This window comes from Pleurodeles waltl, chromosome 5 (assembly GCF_031143425.1).
Source record: "Pleurodeles waltl isolate 20211129_DDA chromosome 5, aPleWal1.hap1.20221129, whole genome shotgun sequence".
Taxonomy (NCBI): domain Eukaryota; kingdom Metazoa; phylum Chordata; class Amphibia; order Caudata; family Salamandridae; genus Pleurodeles; species Pleurodeles waltl.
This window is the reverse complement of record NC_090444.1, coordinates 89,611,380-89,629,859: the sequence shown is the minus strand read 5'-3', so window position 1 is coordinate 89,629,859 and position 18,480 is coordinate 89,611,380. Positions and strand designations below refer to the sequence as shown.

General features: G+C 47.4%; 1 protein-coding gene across 1 annotated transcript in view; it reads left to right on the top strand.

The window, feature by feature from the left end:
* Window positions 1-18,480, top strand: part of LOC138295399 (seminal plasma protein BSP-30 kDa-like) — a 122,585-nt gene that overhangs the window by 49,819 nt on the left and 54,286 nt on the right. The window lies entirely within an intron of this gene.

The window sequence follows — 18,480 nt, the reverse complement described above, 5'->3', positions numbered from 1 at the left end:
TTAAATATTAAAAAAACAAAAAGTGAATTTTAATAGGAAGGTTAGAGCTTTTCTAAATTCAGTTCAGGCCACCCATTGTCACTACTATATTCTGTTTGATGCACGTGCACTGCTCCCACTAATCAATGTGAGGATACTAACTTAATTTTTAGCCTTCAAGTTCAAATTCCTTCAAATATACAAATTGTTTCAACATTTGAATTTGCACATTTTGCTTCTCTATTTATATACACTTTTTAAATCTGTTAATATTATTTAATTTTTCAAGCAGTCACGGACCCCCTGAGTAGGCTTTGTGGACTCCCAGGAGTCCCCTGACCACAGGTTATGAACCACTGATGTAGAGCTTTCATCCTTTGGCCACAAATCTTGAACACCCAAAGCCAAAAACTGTGCTAAGGCCTTTAATGATTTTTCATTATGTACAGACCATGCATTATTGGCACCGAAAAATAAAAAACAATACAAATTAGGTACCAGGTATAGAATTGCATTTTGAAATGGTATTCTACAACCTGCGATCAGGAACAGGTCTCATTCCATCATTTTAACACATTTCCAAAATTAATAAAGTCAGGCTGACAAAATGAGACAGAAGAAACTTCATGTTGAAGAAATGCCAAATGACGAAATACCTTTTGCATGAAAATAACATTGTCTTGGAAAATGGCCCTCTCTGATGGGTCACCACAAACATTTTGCCTTCCTCCTCCTCTTTTTCTGACCTAATTTTTGTTGGCTTTAGGACTCTGGACACTTTACCATTCCTAGCATGTGCTAAAGTGCATGTGCCCTCTCCCTAAAAACATGGTAACGTTAGCTCATACCCAGTTGGCATATTTAATTTACTTGTAAGTCCCTAGTAACGTGCACTACATGTGCTCAGGGTCTGTAAACTAAATGGCACTAGTGGGCCTGCAGCACTGATTGTGCCACCCACACAAGTAGCTCCTTTACTATGTTTTAGGTCTGCCACTGCAAGGTCTGTGTGTGCAGTTTCACTGCCACTTCGACTTGGCATTTAAAACTACTTGCCAAGTCTTAAACTCACATTTATCTACATATATGTCACCCCTAAGGTAGGCCCTAAGTAACCCATAGGGCAGGGTGCTATGTAAGTAAAAGGCAAGGCATGTACTTATGTGTTTTACATGTCCTCATAGTGAAAAAGTCACAAATTTATGTCTCATTAGTGTGAGGTCTGCTTGTCTCATAGGCTAGCATTATAACTGCCTAATATACTTTTAAGTGGTCGATTCTGATCTGGGGGAGTAGTCCTGTCATGTTTAGTATGGCCAGAATGGTAATAGAAAATCCTACTTAGTGGTGAAGTTGGATTTAATATTACTACTTTAGAAATGTCACTTTTAGACAGTGGGCATTTCTCTAAGCTTATTATCATCTGTGCCTTACAGCCTGTCTCTGATCCACGTCTGGTCTGTGCAGGTTGACAGATCCACTTGTGTATTTAACTAAGACAGCCATAAACACAGGGCACTCAGTCACATCTGCATTCATTGGCATACTGAATGGGTCTCCCTGGGTTAGTGCCATGCCCTGACACAAAGGACTGATAACTCCCCTCCAGGGATCCTGGCAGGCAGGGCTGGGTTGAAAGGGGAACTTTTGCACTTCAAAACCACTTTTTGAAGTTTCCCCCACTTCAAAGGCATTTTTGGGTGTTTATATAATGGGTCTGTGACCCTCCAAAATTAAACACTTCTGGCTCTACAACTGGACTCTGCCAGAGGAACTACCTGGCTCCCAAATACCTCATCTGGACTGCTTTGCTGGAAGGACTGCTGCCCTGCTTGCTGCCCTGCTGCCTGCTGGCCACTGATTCTGCTGGAAGGACTCTGCCTTCCTCAGAAGTGTTCTCCAAGGGTTTCGATTGAGATTACCTCTTGTTCTGAAGTCTGAGAGATACAAAGACTTCATCAAAGAGAAGAAAATCCCAGTGCGTCGGAAAATCGACACAACACCTGCAGAAATCGATAAAGAGCCTGTCTCACGGCTGGCACATTGCTGCATCGCCTACAGGATCGACACACAGTGCCTGCTCCTTCTCACCAGTGCGTCAGGGATTTTCAACGTATCGACCCTGGGTGTCAAAATATCCCTGCATCGCAATGAGGAACCAAGGCTGTGCTCCTGGAAATCAACACGTTCCCTTGCAGCGTGGGAAGAAACAGCACATCGCCTGTGTCGCGCCGGAAAATCCGATGCAGCACCTTATTTTTCAACACATCTCCTCCTCCTCTGCAGCCCTTGCATTGTTATTTTTGATGCATCCCAGGTACTGTGTGTTAAAAGGTAACAACCACTGATTCATAAGGATTGACATTCATTTAAACCTCTAAAAAGTGATATCTTGACTTGTGCACATTGGATTTTTTGTTGTTTTGGTCTTATTTTATTCAGCTAAATATTATATGTTTTCCTAAACTGATGTGGAGTACTTTTTTGGTGTTTTCACTGTGTTACTGTATGAGTTATTGCACAAATACTTTACACATTGCCTTCTAAGTAAAGCCTGTCTGCTCTGTGCCAAGCTACCATAGGATGAGCACAGGATAATTTGGATTGTGGTGTGACTTACCCTGACTAGGACTGTGGTTCCTACTTGGACAAGGGTGTATATCTCAGCTAGCTAGAGACCCAATTTCTAACACATGGTTCAGTGGAAAATATGTAATGGGCCCAGTATAGAATCCTGGGACTGCAAGAAAAACTCTTACAAATCCTACTACTATAGGAATTGTAAGAATTAAAGCTTTTTTTTTTTAAGTATGGAAGTTTGTTAGTACGTGGTGGCAATAGTGTATGATGGTGGTTTAGATGAGATGGGGAGGTTGATCGTAGGGGGGAACAGGAGTGGCAGTAGGACAAAAGCAGGGGACAAAGTAAATAGATCGAGTAGGGGAAATAAGAGAGGGGAAGAAAGAAAACAGGACAGAAGACTAAGCGGATTAAGGGGGAGCTCTCCTAGAAACAAAGGGTTGGTTTATTTGATTATTTCTAAGGTTCTTGTGCCAGATGCACACAATGAATGTTTTTGCAGCCAGCGTGGTATTTTACAAACAAACCAATGTACTACTCGGTTGGAAGCATAATACTGAATCATAGTGGATTGAATTTTGGCATACTTCATGAATATTAGTGGGGTAGGTCACAAATTCGGACCCACTATGATTCATACCCGTCACAGGGATGTTGGCCTGTTGGGGTCAGCAGACCACCATGTCTATGATTGCTTTTAAAGAAAGCAATCATTTTATTTTTTATAAAAACAGCCGTTTTCCTCAAAGGAAAAGAGGATGAGTTTATAAAAATGACAAATTATGTATTCTAACCAACATGGTGTTTTTATCAACATTCTCAAATAGGAGGGGTACCTTCAGGACCTCTTCCCACTCATGAATGGGTAGCCTTTACTTTTGTGTAATCAGTAAAGTATTCATGTTAGGTGACAGGATCATTCTTAAAATATTAATATATACTATTCCAAATAAATTTTTTAAAGGGACGCCCATTTAAAACCGACTTGGTAATGAGTTGTAAACCCATATTGCAACTTGGCAGTGTGCTAAGGAATCACAATTTGGGTTTGTTAAATACTAAAAGTCAAATCAGACCTTTTACAAACACAAAGGGGGTCATTACAACCCTGGCGGACGGTGTTAAAGCGGCGGTAAATACCGCAAACAGGGCGGCGGAAAAAAAAGGGAATTATGACCGTGGCGGAAACCGCTAACATAGACAGCCACTTTAACACTCCGACCGCCACGGCGGTACAGACAAGCAGTGCGGCAGTCACCGCCAACAGACAGGCGGAAGACAAAGTACCGCCCACAGTATTACAACAGGCCAATCCGCCACCTTTTCTGGGGCGGATTCACCGTGGATAAAAACACGGCGGAAACAGCCATTTCAATGGGAAAACGCTCACCTTAAGACACTCCACGAGGAAGGAGGGCACCATGGAGCCGGGACTCCAAATACTCCCTGCTCCTCTACGAACATCAGCAACGGCGGCGCCGAAGACAACGGTGAGTACTGCACCTACGACATAGGGGAGGGGGAGGCAAAAGTCAGGGACACACACACGCAACACCCCCACCCGACCCTTGCACACTACAACACACAAACCAATGCATTTCCAAACATCACAGTAACAACCCCCAACCCCCCCGGAAGAATGCAAAGACAAAAGGAAATGAGTACAACCATTGTAATGTATCAAAATACAGTAAGCTAATATATACACATTCCAAAAATATACATCATGTTTAGTAGTGCAGGTATGCACCATTCAATGTCCATGGACCACTGGGCCCAAAATGCATGGGCAAAGCCCACACACGATACCTGTCCAGAAACGGAGAGAACACTGCAGGGGCATCAGATAGAAATACAACAGGCACCTCAGGGGGAAGGAAGGGGGGGCACCTCAGCCGGATGACAGCACCACGCCAGATTCACGACGGGGCTCCATGCCCATTGATGTATCCTGGGGAGTGCAAAGCCACAGTCTCACAAGTCTTTGCAGTGGGTGGTTTGCCCACTGTACCATCCTGGGGAGTGCAAAGCCACAGTCTCACAAGTCTTTGCAGTGGGTGGCTTGCCCACTGTACCATCCTGGGGAGTGCAAAGGCACAGACTCTCAAGTGGAGAACAGTCTCCACTGGTTCTGGAGGGGGACTGGTGCCCAGAGTGCTTCATCCTGTTAAGGACTCAGGTAGTGGATGCTGTTCTCCACTGGTTCTGGTGCATTACTCTCCCCGTGACGGTCCCAGTTCCGTCACTGCCCCTGCCGCATATGGGCTAGCGATGCTTGAGTTGGCGGTGCTTGCCCTGTTCAGCGGTGCTTCCCATGGCGGTCTTTGCCCTGTTCAGCGGTGCTTGACTTTGCAGTTTCTGACCTGTTCAGCAGTGCTTGCCATGCCGGTCTTTGCCCTGTTCAGCGGTGCTTGCCATGGCGGTCTTTGCCCTGTTCAGCGGTGCTTGACTTTGCAGTTTCTGACCTGTTCAGCGGTGCTTGCCATGGCGGTCTTTGCCCTGGTCAGCAGTGCTTGCCCTGTTCAGCGGTGCTTGCCATGGCGGTCTTTACCCTGTTCAGCAGTGCTTGACTTTGCAGTTTCTGACCTGTTCAGCAGTGCTTGCCCTGTTCAGCGGTGCTTGCCATGGCGGTCTTTGCCCTGTTCAGCGGTGCTTGCCCTGTTCAGCGGTGCTTGCCATGACGGTTTTTTTCCTGTTCAGCGGTGCTTGACTTTGCAGTTTCTGACCTGTTCAGCAGTGCTTGCCATGGCGGTCTTTGCCCTGTTCAGCGGTGCTTGACTTTGCAGTTTTTGACCTGTTCAGCAGTGTGTGCCATGGTGGTCCCTCATTGCCCAGCGGGGCTGTGGCTGCCGGGGCCTCGGTGGTCTCCTGACCAGTGACGATTGTGCTGCCCTCCTGGGCACTGACTCTGGCGGTGGTCTCCTGACCAGTGACGATGGGGCTGCCCTCCTGGGCACTGACTCTGGCGGTGGTCTCCTGACTAGTGACGATTGTGCTGCCCTCCTGGACAGTGACTCTGGCGGTGGTCTCCTGACCAGTGACGATGGGGCTGCCCTCCTGGGCACTGACTCTGGCGGTGGTCTCCTGACCAGTGACGATTGTGCTGCCCTCCTGGGCACTGACTCTGGCGGTGGTCTCCTGACCAGTGACGATTGTGCTGCCCTCCTGGGCACTGACTCTGGTGATGTTCTCCTGACCAGTGACGATTGTGCTGCCCTCCTGGGCACTGACTCTGGGCACTGACTCTGGCGGTGGTCTCCTGACCAGTGACAATGGGGCTGCCCTCCTGGGCACTGACTCTGGCGGTGGTCTCCTGACCAGTGACGATTGTGCTGCCCTCCTTGGCACTGACTCTGGCGGTGGTCTCCTGATCAGTGACGATTGGGCTGCCCTCCTGGGCACTGACTCTGGCAGTGGTCTCCTGACCAGTGACAATGGGGCTGGCGGAGGCGTCCTGGGCAGCGGGGATGATGGCGGCCTTCTCCGCCGTGCTGCTCTTCCCAGACTTTGGCGCTTTCTTCTGCCCTTTCCCCACCTTGGGAGGAGTCACATCTGACTCGACACTCCCCCCGGGACCCTTGTGAGCGGCTTTGCTGGCAGGAGTCTTCACCCTCTCCCGTCGGGCACTGTCCAACTTCTGGTGCTTCACAGGGGGGGACTGGCTGTGCTTTGGCTCCGTGTCACACTGGCTGCCCTGGTGCCCGGTGCACTCCACATACCTCTAACAGGCACCACTGGTACCGGACATTTTTGGCTGAGGTGCTACTACGGGACCTATGAATTGGAGGGGGGGTGGTGGGAAAGAGGTCAACGTTGCTCAGGAAACGTTTCTGACGAACACTGGGACAGGTAGCTGGAGGGGGTCTGGGAGTGGAGGAAGAGGAGGTGGTTGTAGGAGGTGTAACTTTTGATGATTTGGGTGCAGGTGTTTGTTCTGGAGGCTGTCGTGAGGTGGATGGATGTTGGGTGTGTGTGTACCCACGTTTGTGTACTTTGGGAGGGGGTGTCACAGACACACTGGGAGAGGACACAGGGGACGTGTAAATGGTAGTGGGGGTGGTGAGTGCAGGTGAGCGGGGTGTGGTGCTGGGTGTTCTGGTGCGAGTCCTAGTGGCTGTAGTGGTAGTGCATGCAGGTGAGAGTGTAGACGAGACTGGGAGAGAGGAGGGAGACGACGAGGAGGGGGACACAGTGGAGGCAGTGGATGTTGCTGTGTCTGTATGTGGGTGATGCTTGTGTGAGTGCCTGTGGGATGTGTGGTGCCTATGTTTGCCTGAGCTGCCCTTGTGTGTTGAGGTGTGTGCAGGCTGGTCTGATGGTGTGCTTGGGATAGGCTGAGGTACAGGTGATTGGGTCTGGGTGGAGGAAGTTGGAGGGGGGAGGATAGACACAGGGACAATGGCTGCCATCAGTGCTGAGGCCAGAGATTGCAGGGTTCGATGATGGGCAGCCTTAACAGAATGAATGCACACCAGGAATGCATTAGTGTGTTGCAACTCCCTTTCTACAACCTGGATGGCATTCACAATGGTAGACTGCCCAACAGTGAGTGACTCGAGGAGGTCAATGGCCTCCTCACTGAGGGCAGCAGGGGTGACAGGGGCAGGGGCTGAGGTGCCTGGGGCGAAAGTGATGCCCACCCTCCTGGGTGAGTGAGCACGGGGCGAAGGCTGAGGGGCTGCTGGGAGGGCGGTGCTGGCAGGGGGGTGGCGGCTGTACCTGTAGAAGTGGGAGGCACAGATCGTGCCACCACCACAAGGGAGCTCCCATCGGAGGACGAGTCCGTGTTGCTGGTTGCTGATCCGGTGACCGCCGTGAAGCTCCCATCGCCCTCCGTCCCACTGGTGTATTCTGAGTCTGTGGTGTGGCCCTCCATGGCCATGTGGGATGCAGTCCCCTTGTGCTCCGGTGCCACTGTACCTCCGCCTGATGATGCTGATGCACAAAAGAACAGGGAGAGCACAAAAAGGGGTGGGGAAACAGAAAAAAGACAGGTTGAGTGCATGGCTTACCGCTACCATTGGCGGACAATACAGACACAGCAGCCCCCTGCACTACGCCGCGCTCTTGGGCTCTACAGATGCAGTTCCTGGGATATGGCCTACATGGCTATGGTGGACATCTGCAGACATAGATGACACAGGGGCATGTATACCTGTACTTGGCAATCTACAGAGGTGGGGTGGAGTGGCACATGGCCTGCATTACGGAGGGGCCCAGCTTACGGAACTCGCCCTGGCCTAGGGAAACCCACAGCCCTCCTCCCCCACCCAGACCCCTCCACTGCGCGCAAAGTCAGCAGAATGAGAGTGTACTCACCCCCTTGTGTCTCCTGTGATGCCCTCATGCGCCCATCTAACTCAGGGTAGGCCACTGCCAGGATCCGGAACATCAGGGGGGTCATGGGCGGACACCCCTCCCACGTTGGGAGGCCATCCCCAGCTGAGCCTCCGCCGTCTTCTTACTCCAGCGGCGAATGTCCTCCCATCTTTTATGGCAGTGGGTGCTCCGTCTCTGGTGGACCCCCAGGGTCCGGACGTCCTTGGCGATGGCACACCAAATATCCTTCTTCTGGTGGGCGCTGACCTACATGACATGTACAGGGGAAGAAGAGAAGTCATTACCAACTGCACCGTCAAAGTAAGTGGCCCACATCCCTGCCCTTGCCATGTGGCACATGCATTCACACTACTTCATGCTCGCAGAACTCTTCCCCCTTCCTTCTTACATCCAGCCCTCTCCACCCAGGCATAGCCCATACAACTTGCACCCTATGTACTCACCTGTTGGTCTGGAGGACCGTAGAGTAGCGTGTACTGGGGGAGGACCCCGTCCATGAGCTTCTCCAACTCCTGTGCAGTGAAGGCAGGGGCCCTTTCCCCAGACGCACGTGCCATTGTCTCTTCCAGACCGAGGTCACAGCAGCACTTACAGTGTAGGTCCTCTCCCGTCGAAGATCAGGTATCTAGTGATTGAACAGATAGAAAATGGCGGTCACGTCCGCGGCGGTGCGTATCATCACCACCGGCGCACTTCATCATTGGCTCCTGGGACCCATAGGGTCCAATGTTACCCAATGCAGCATTGCGCAGTGGTCTACGACCGCCTACCGCGACGGTGTACAACGCCAGCGCAGTTACCTCACATCCCATTGTCCCACTTTAGAGGTCAGGCATCCGCCATTTCAGGGGCCCACATAGCTTCATTTTCAACTGCGTCACACATACCTAGGCATGGACTCAACACACATACAGACAACTTTTTGGAGTTTGTTTCGTGTTCTGTGTAGCTGTGGGTACATACCTCTGCATTGCTTGACTCTGTGGTCGCTGTTGTCCTTCCTAGGCACGGTCAGCTGGGACATGTGAGGAGATGGCGGAATCCTCTGGTGTACCGACCGCTGGTGGACCTGTTGACAATGGAGGAGCGACATTTAATCATCACCTACAGGTTTGACCGTGCCACAATCCAGGAACTGTGCACCCAGTTGGAGCCAGACCTTATGTCACCAATCCGCCATCCCACAGGAATCCCACCTCAAGCGCAGGTGCTATCAGTGCTCCATTTCCTAGAAAGTGGGTCATTTCAAACAACAGTGTCCATGGCATCAGGGATGTCCCAGCCTATGTTTTCCAACGTGTTGTCCAGAGTGTTGTCTGCCCTGCTGAAACACATGAGGAGCTACATCGTTTTCCCTCAGGTGGAGGATTTGGCTACAGTTAAAGGTGACTTCTATGCCCTGGGACATATCCCTAACATCATAGGTGCCATTAATGGGACCCATGTAGCTCTGGTCCCCCCCACAGGAGTGAACAGGTGTACAGGAACCGGAAGAGTTATCATTCGATGAATGTACAGATGGTATGTTTGGCAGACCAGTACATCTCGCAGGTAAATGCTATGTTCCCTGGCTCAGTGCATGACGTCTACATCCTGCGGCATAGCAGCATCCCTTATGTGATGGGTCAACTCCAGAGGCTCCGGGTGTGGCTATTAGGGGACTCTGGTTACCCCAACCTGTCATGGCTATTGACCCCAGTGAGGAATCCCAGGACCAGGGCAGAGGAAGGCTACAATGAGGCCCATGAGCGGAATAGGAGGGTGATCGAATGCACCTTCGGCCTCCTGAAGGCCAGGTTCAGGTGCCTCCATATGACAGGTGGTTCCCTATTCTACTCACCAAGGAAGGTGTGCCAGATCTTCGTCGCCTGCTCTATGCTTTACAATCTTGCTTTGCGACGCCAGGTGCCTTTTCTGCAGGAGGATGGTCCAGATGACGGTGTTGTGGCAGCTGTGGAGCCTGTGGACAGTGATGAGGAGGAAGCAGAGGAAGAAGACATTGACAACAGGGACTCAGTCATACAGCAATATTTCCAGTGACACACAGGTGAGAACACTTTCTTTACTAATACATTTACTTTCACACTTCTACCTCTATCCTGTCTGTCAATTTCAAGTAGTATTTGGTAACTGAGTTGTACATTTCCATTACAGTTTCACAGGTGTGGTTACCAACGTGTGTCATCTGCTTGCATCCTTCATGGACTTGTGATGTGTGACATATGTATGTTGACATTACTATTGAGAACTAATTTTGTCATTGTCATAGCTAATACACATTTTCAAAATCACAGACTGACTCCAGATTGTTTTGTGGTTCAAGGGTGTTTATTGAAGTGCTAATTATTGGAGGGGTGGTAAAATGGTGATGGGTGATGGTGGAGGAATGTCCATGGCAGAGTCCAGTCTATTAGTCTCACCGGTGCACTGCCCATATGGGCATAGGAAGTGGAGCTGGGGCAGTTCCAATATGGACAGGGTTACAAAGTGGGACAGTGGGATGACAATCAGGGTGGTCTAATTTCTTGGCGGGGTCTTGCCATCGTGCTCTGTCCTGTTCCTGGATCTCAGGGACCACTTGCGGGGTGGTTCTCCATCTGCAGGGGGTGGGGTGCCTGTGTGGTGGTCCTGTGGCGGGGCGTCCTGTCCACTAGCGCCGGCAGAGGTTGTGGGCAGTTCATCGTCCAGGCTAGTGTCAGGGGCCACTTGGAGTGCCACGGTGTCCCTCATGGTGTTCTGTATGTCCTTCAGCACCCCTACGATGGTGCCCAGGGCGGAGCTGATGGTTCTGAGTTCCTCCCTGAACCCCAAATACTGTTCCTCCTGCAGGCGCTGGGTCTCCTGAAACTTGGTCGGGACCGTAGCCATCGTCTCCTGGGAGTGGTGGTATGCTCCCATGATGGAGGAGAGGGCCTCGTGGAGAGTGGGTTCCCTTGGCCTGTCCGCCTCCTGTCGCACCGCAGCCCTCCCAGTTCCCCTGTGTTCCTGGGCCTCCGTCCCCTAGACCGTGTGCCCACTAACACTGCCCCCAGGTCCCTGTTGTTGTTGGGGTGGTGGGTTATCCTGGGTTCCCTGTAGTGGTGGACACACAGCTGATTGACGTGTCCTGGGGACGGAGGAATGGGCCTGCTGGGTGGGTGCTGTACTGGTGTTTCCAGAGGGTGGAACGTCAGTGTTGGGCTGTGCCTGTGTGAGGGGAACAGACTTCCCCGAGGCCCACGATGGTCCGGGCTGGTCCTCTGGATCCAGTTGGTCAGAGCTGCTGTCATCACTGTCATCAGATGTCTGGACCCTCCTGTCTGGTGACGTTATGTAGTGGTCCTGCAGGGGTATAAAAGCATGATTATTGCATCTGTGTGTGTCATGGTGTGCAATGGGTGGGTGAGCGTGTACCCCAGTGCTAGCATTCCTGTGTGGGGGTTTGTGTGATGATGGTTAGGGGTTGTTATGGGTATGTGCAAGTGGCATGCTTTAGTGATGGGTGTTCATGCTTTGTTGTGTCATGCAGGGCTTGGTGTTGGGATGTGTGGTTTGTGTTATTAGTACATTAGTGAGGAGTTGGAGTGATAGGGGAGGGGGTGAGGGTGGGATTGTTTGATAGCATGCAGGTAGGGTGGGGGATATGATAGTTAAGATTTGACTTACCAGTGTCCATTCCTCCACCGACTCCTCTGAGGCCCTCAGGATGCATAATGGTCAAGACCTGCTCCTCCCATGTTGTTAGTTGTGGGGGAGGAGGTGGGGGTCTGCCGCCAGTCCGCTGAACTGCGATGTTGTGCCTGGAGACCACGGAACGCACCTTCCCCCGTAGGTCGTTCCACCTCTTCCTGATGTCCTCCCGATTTCTTGGGTGCTGTCCCACTGCGTTGACCCTGTCCACGATTCTTCGCCATAGCTCCATCTTCCTAGCTATGGAGGTGTCCTGCACCTTTGATCCAAATAGCTGTGGCTCTACCCGTACGATTTCCTCCACCATGACCCTGAGCTCCTCCTCCGAAAACCTGGGGTGTCTTTGGCGTGCCATTGGGTGGTGTAGGTGATGTGTGGGGTGGTGTATGTGGTGATGAGTGTGGTGATGTGTAGTGGTGTGTGGTGTTTTGTGTGTGGATGTTGTGTGGTTGATGGTGTTGTGTGCCTCTGTGTGGTGGGGTTGTCTATTGCTGTGCTCTCTCTGTCACCTTCGTCTCTATTTTTTGGTCATAGGGGTTTGTGGGTGTGTGTTTTATATTGTGTTGGGTGTGTGGGAGTGGTGTTTGTATGTGTATCAGGTGTGTGTATTTTGAATTGCCCAATGTGGCGGTGTTTTGGAGATGTGTGTGTATTTTGAGCGCGGCGGTGTGTACCGCCAATGGAATACCGCGGTTGAAAGACCGCCGCGTGGATTCGTGGGTTGTAATAGCATGGGCGTGTTTCTGTTGGCGTGACGGTGGAGGATTTGTTTTCGCCAGTTTATCACTGACCTTTGGTGTGGCGGACTTGTGTGAGTGTCTGAATTTCGGCAGATTCCGAGATGTGTGTCATAATAGTTGTGGCGGCATTCCGCGGCAGTGTATTGGCGGTCTTCTGCACGGCGGTAAGCGGCTTTTACCGCCAATGTTGTAATGACCCCCAAAATGTCTTCATGCATCTGACCGCAAGTTATTAATCCCTTGTCCAGTTGCGCTGGACCATCGTGATTATATGGCTACTGGGGAGTAACTAGTTTGCTAGCTCCAACTAGAGCAAAATGCTACTGCAAGGCTAGCAGTGGTCTGAATAAATGCCCATCCTCAGATATTGTTTAAATACATGATAATTGACTGTTTAACAAAATCTCTCTCACATTCTTGTGTACACATTCAAATGACAAATTCCAAACAAACAATTGCAGAGTATAGGGACAGAGCATTCTCTACAGCCGCCACCCAGTACTGGAATACCCTTCTATGCTCTCTGCAGGTTGGAACAACATATTGTACAGGAGAGGAACAGATCAAATCAATTTGAGAAGGGGGAATTTCACCAATATGTTCAGTGTTGGACAGCCTCAATATTCGGCTAATCTCATGGATTTTTGAAACTAAAGTCCCAAGGGAAGCCAGGGAGATCTGACTTAGTTGAACTGCACAGCTTAGCTTTCTTACTGATAATACACTGCGAACCATACTGAGAAACAACGTTTCATCATATTTACATGCTGGAAAAAGGGATTTTCCTGTCAGCAAAGACAGTCTTAACATTAGTTTTTCCACACTTCTCTAGATAAACATTGCACTTCCAGATTTGCATGGAAGGGGCAAACGATGCAACCATGCCAAGGTAATTTGTGAGGAGCAAGTTTCAAATAAACTTTGTCATGATGTATGCCAGCAGTATTTGGCCCATTGATCAGCTGACGTCCAGGGAACCTGACCAACACCAGACATTTTTGAACATTACAGATACAAAGGAAGCCAGAAAGGTTTGAATTGCGTAGATAATAATACTTCTCTTTACCCACATTGTCTGGAAACCTTCAAACTATGCCTGAAACACCTAGAACACAGTTTCCTTCTATAAAAAAACAGAATTCTCAATCACTGCCAAAAGACCTATCATCTTGTGTTCCTGCACTCCTTTAATCAAAAATGGTAACCCACATATCTTGGACGGTGCACTGCATGTAGAGCAACTGACCAAAAGTACAAATGTTTGGAACCTGTGTGTTGCTTGCAGCAATTGATATTTACATACTATTAAGGGTATGAAAAACTGGGGACATCTCCCAGGAGGACAGATACATAAAACATGTTGTATTCAAAAACACTTCTACTCAGCATTTGCAACTGTAAAAATATTTCTGGGCAGGTCTGAACTCCATTTTATGAGTCAGTAAACTTTTACTGACTCCTAAAGGGAAATTGATAAGTGCTTTGTAAAGGAACACTAACTCATTAAATGGGAGAGGCATGTTTTGGGCTTCTCTTCTAAATACCTAATGTGCAATAATCAATTGTTTGTGACCAGAATTCTGTTTGAAAACCATTGAAAAGTTATGGTCACCCTTGCTTGGTTGCCTAGCCATTCACAAAACCAAAGAGGTTCCCTTTGTGCCCCTTCCCCATTTAGTGAATATTAAAAAAAGTTTTAGGGAGTGTGGGCAGAGATGTAAAAGACCACTGCCAACTCTCAGTGGATTTTTTTAAATAAGAAAACGTTTTTTGTATACACAGTCCTTTTTCCTTTAAGGTATATTTGATGTATTAAAACAAAGTTTACATTATTTAAAGACAATTACAGACATGATGGTCACAAGTCCTGTGATGGCAACAATTTGGAATGAATTGCAATTTGCAACATACCTCATGAATTATAATGAAGTTAGTTAGATTGTGACCCACTCTGATTCTGAATGTTACAAGCCAACCTATTAGTACATAAAACTGTTCATAAAATTCTTCATTGGTAGAAAAAATACTGGTTGCAAACTGCAACCAGTTTTTTACAATCTGTTTTTAATACATCGTGCCCCAGATTGTCATGGGCTCTCATTCTCAAACACTGTTCTGCATTGTGTGTGACTGACTTTGCAAGACCCTTTGCAAAACCTTAAGGACATGTTTGTTGTTGCTAATTTTCCCTGGTTGCAGGCAAACCAGTGGCAAAAATCTGCCTCCATCCCACTAGGAAATGCCTGGGAACTAGAAGCCATCAAAGTGCAGTTACATACTGTGCTTTCTGCTGGTCGCCCTATCAGACAGCATGGCTATTGACATACACTGTGTGTTCAGGGGCAGTTTAAAAGCGTAAGATTCTAGGAAATTTGGTTTGCTAATCACTTCCAGTGTGTACCGGTCCATAAATACGCTGGAGTAGTGTTGTTTAACACTATTTGATGGTATCCCATCCTGTAGGAGGAACAAATGTGCTTCATCCCTTCAACAGTGTCAAATAGTGGGTTATTAACTTGGGATGGGGGAATCTTTACTAACTCAATAACCACACCCAGGTTGGCTCTCACTAAAAGTCTCTGTGAAACTCTGCTCAACCCGTGGTAGCTATGAGACAAGCGCAGGCAATTTCCCGGAGAAACGTGTGTTAAATTCAAGCAATACCATTAGCTTTAAAGTCAAGAAAATAATGCTGTTCAATTCCCAAACCACTTTGGATAAATAGGAAAAGGAATTAATAAACAAAGAAGTATCAAATTATTAAATTTGGAAAAGTGAGGATATTAAGTTTTAAAGCTAAAAGTGCCTAAGAAAAAGTAAAGCAGCATTATAAAAACATGTTGCTGGGGAAACCAATTAACAATTCACCAAATAATATGATACTGGTTACCTAGAAGAGATTTGGGGAAGCACAGACATTGGGGGACTTAGGCAGACTACACACAAACAAGGACATAGCCAGACACAGGAGGTCAGACACTTCTCCTGCACATATGGTGTGCCTAAGGGGCATTGTTTGGTGCTCGGAAATAGAAGAACCTAATTACTGGTCCACAGGATGCCTGAATAACTATAACAAAACATGAGGCCCTTGGGGGATATTTTTCAACTGAAGACAGGATAAGGGGCTTCTGGGTTGTTTAAAATCTCTATCAAGGACAATATCCTATATATGTAAAAGATTTGTTAAATTACACTGGATAAAACGTTATCAAATGTATCTGTCAGATGAAAACCTGTTTTCCTTTTCAGTGTGTGCAAAAATTACTAAAAATAAATATATACAAAAATTAAGGGGCCTTTAGATTTCTCTCCCCTATCAACTGCTCCAAGTAAATACTGTGAGCTCCCCTTTGTGAGATCTGCTAAAACTTTACTGAACAATTCTCAATACAGTGGTGAACAGGGTACTCGTAAAATGATAATTTGAGTAATGTCAAGATAGCAGCCCATGAAGAGAACCAGTTTGCTGCATCTTTGGACCACTTTGCTTGCTTCTGCATGATGCATTTAGTCTCTGGATGCTCTGACTAATTCTGGAGCAATCAGAATTTACTTGAGGAAAGAGGAATAAAAAGGGTAATGAAGACAACATTTAAATATATTGTTCTTCCATCATCTAATGGATCCAGCTTCTATGTGTCATGAGAAGGTAACTGTTAGACCTAATAGCCTTAGGGTGGTCTTACCCCAACTCTTTGCCTGTCTCGCTCCATTTTTCTGATCTTGCTTTTGTAGTTGTGGGACTCTGCGCACTTTACCACTGCTGATCAGTGATAAAGTTCTTGTGCTCCCTCCCCTAACCATGATAATATTGACTCCTGCCCAATTGGCACATTTAACCTACCTTTAAGCCTTTAGTAAAACGCACTATATGTACCTAGGGCTTGTAAATTAAATGCTACTAGTGGGCCTGTAGCACCGATTGTGCCACCCACATAAGTAGCACCTTAACCATGTGTTAGGCCTGCCATTGCAAGGCCTGTGTGCAGTGTTACTGCCACATCGACTTTGCATTTAAAACCTTTTGCCAAGCCTGAAACCCTTTTCTTATATATACGTCACCTACTAAGGTAGGCTCTATATGACCCACAGGGCAGGGTGCAGTATATTTAAAAGGCAGGGCATGCTTTTAAGTTTTACATGTCCTGGTAGTTAAAAACTCCCACAGTCATTTTTAGGTCCAGCGTAAGCACTCGACCTTGTGTATACTTTTAGTATACTTCTTATGGCTTAAAGCAATTCCATTTGTTGGTTGCAGCGTCCTTTAAAAATTCTTGCTCGCTAGTGGTCAGTTTTGCCTTTTTCTCCCTCCTTTTCCATTTCAGAGCAGTGACCAACTACTGTATTATTCCACTTTGGTTTCTTTATCTGTTGCTGTGACGGACTACTTTTGTCATTTCTTTGTTGATGCCTTCTCACTGTGGGTGTTTTATGCTAATAGCTGCCTGCGTTTTATTGCAGCAGTCTGTCGCTCCCACCTCCTCCCATGTCACAAACATTTGTTTTGGCTTTATTCCAGTGCTGCCCTTGTTTCCCCTTGGCTCCTGGAACATTTGCTCTACCATCAAATCTTTAATAAAAGGTAGCTCCTAGGTTTTGTTTTTTAATGTTAGTTTACCACAGCCCAGCGTCTGTTGATTAATGTTCTTCAGTACTGTGCAGTGTGCATTGATTTAATCCTGAAGTTAGCTTATTTTTGTGTGTGTTAATGTAACATTAAAATAAGCTTATTTTACAAAAGAAACACCCGTGCCTAAAAGTTTAGCTCACTGCTCAGGAAAGTCACAATATGCCCTTTCTCATAGAATGTAGCTAAACCTAGAATCAATGATATTAAACTTGCAGAGCCTAGCATCTGGAGTCTCTCTCTCTCCAGGGCCCCTCCCTGAAAGTCCTTACACACGCAGGACATTGCTTATCTCCTCTATTAGGGCCATAAAAGGTCTCAGGCTGCACTGCTATTGTTAACTTCATTAGAGCTTTGCTGAAATGTGAGACAAGAATGCTTGCAAGACTTTTCATTCTGTTAACATAAAAAGAAAATAATTTTCAGCCTTTTTTTCCAATTTCTGATCAGACGTTTGCACAACTCGAGACAGTGCAGTCATCTTTTCGTCACTCCTCAAGGGCTTGTGATTACTGATGTCAGTAGCCGCCAGTGACCACCAAAGCATGGCAGGAAAAGGCAAAATTATGAGGGAGGGTTGACCAATTTATGTGGTAAGAAAGGTCAATTTCTGAATTTAAATTGCCAATAGCTCTAACTTAAGAAAATGTGAGACCTATTGCATTGCAAATGCTTGTTCATTATTGGGAAGTCTGCTCCTCTCATAGGCCAGCATTGGGAATTCCTTAATATACTTTTAAGCTGTAATTTCTGATCAGATAGTAGTAGCTACCTCACGTTTCTTGTCTTTGAAATAAAAGTCGGTTTTAACATTACTATTTTAGAAATGCCACTTTTAGAAAGTAGACATTTCTCTGCTCTTACTGCTCTATGTGCCTTACAGCCTGTCTCCTATTCCCGTCTGGTCTGTACTGGGTGATAGCACTCTTGTGCATTCCATCCAGACAGCCATAAAAATAGGACACTCAACTGCAACGCATTTACATCAACAGAGCACGCTGACAACCCAGAGACTCAACTGCATGGAAAATATCAATGCATCATGATGGTCAGCGTTGCGACATTGCTCCACCAAACATCCTGTTTCAGTGGGCCTTTTATGGGTTTTGGAGCCGGCCTACCTTCCATTGCGGTTGGACTGGATTTTGGATATGCAACAGTCCCTCGCGACCTCAAGTAACCTTTTGATTGCTAGTGACTTCTAAGCATCTTTAACCTTTAAAAAATCATATCTTGAGCTTCACTGGATGGATTTTTGTTGTTTTGGTACTGTTTTACTCATATAAATTTCTTCTGTGTGATTAGCCCGATGTGGACTCTTTTTGTCGTGTTTTCACTGTGTTACTTTCAGAGTTATTGCACAAATACTTTACACATTGCCTCTTGAGTTAAGCCTGCGTGCTCAGTGCCAAGCTTCCAGAGGGTGAGCAGAGGATAATGTAGGTTGTGTTGTGACTTACCCTGACTAGTATTGCGGTCCATACTTGTAATTCAGGTTTTGTTTTGACTTACCCTGACTAGTATTGTGGTCCATACTTGGGC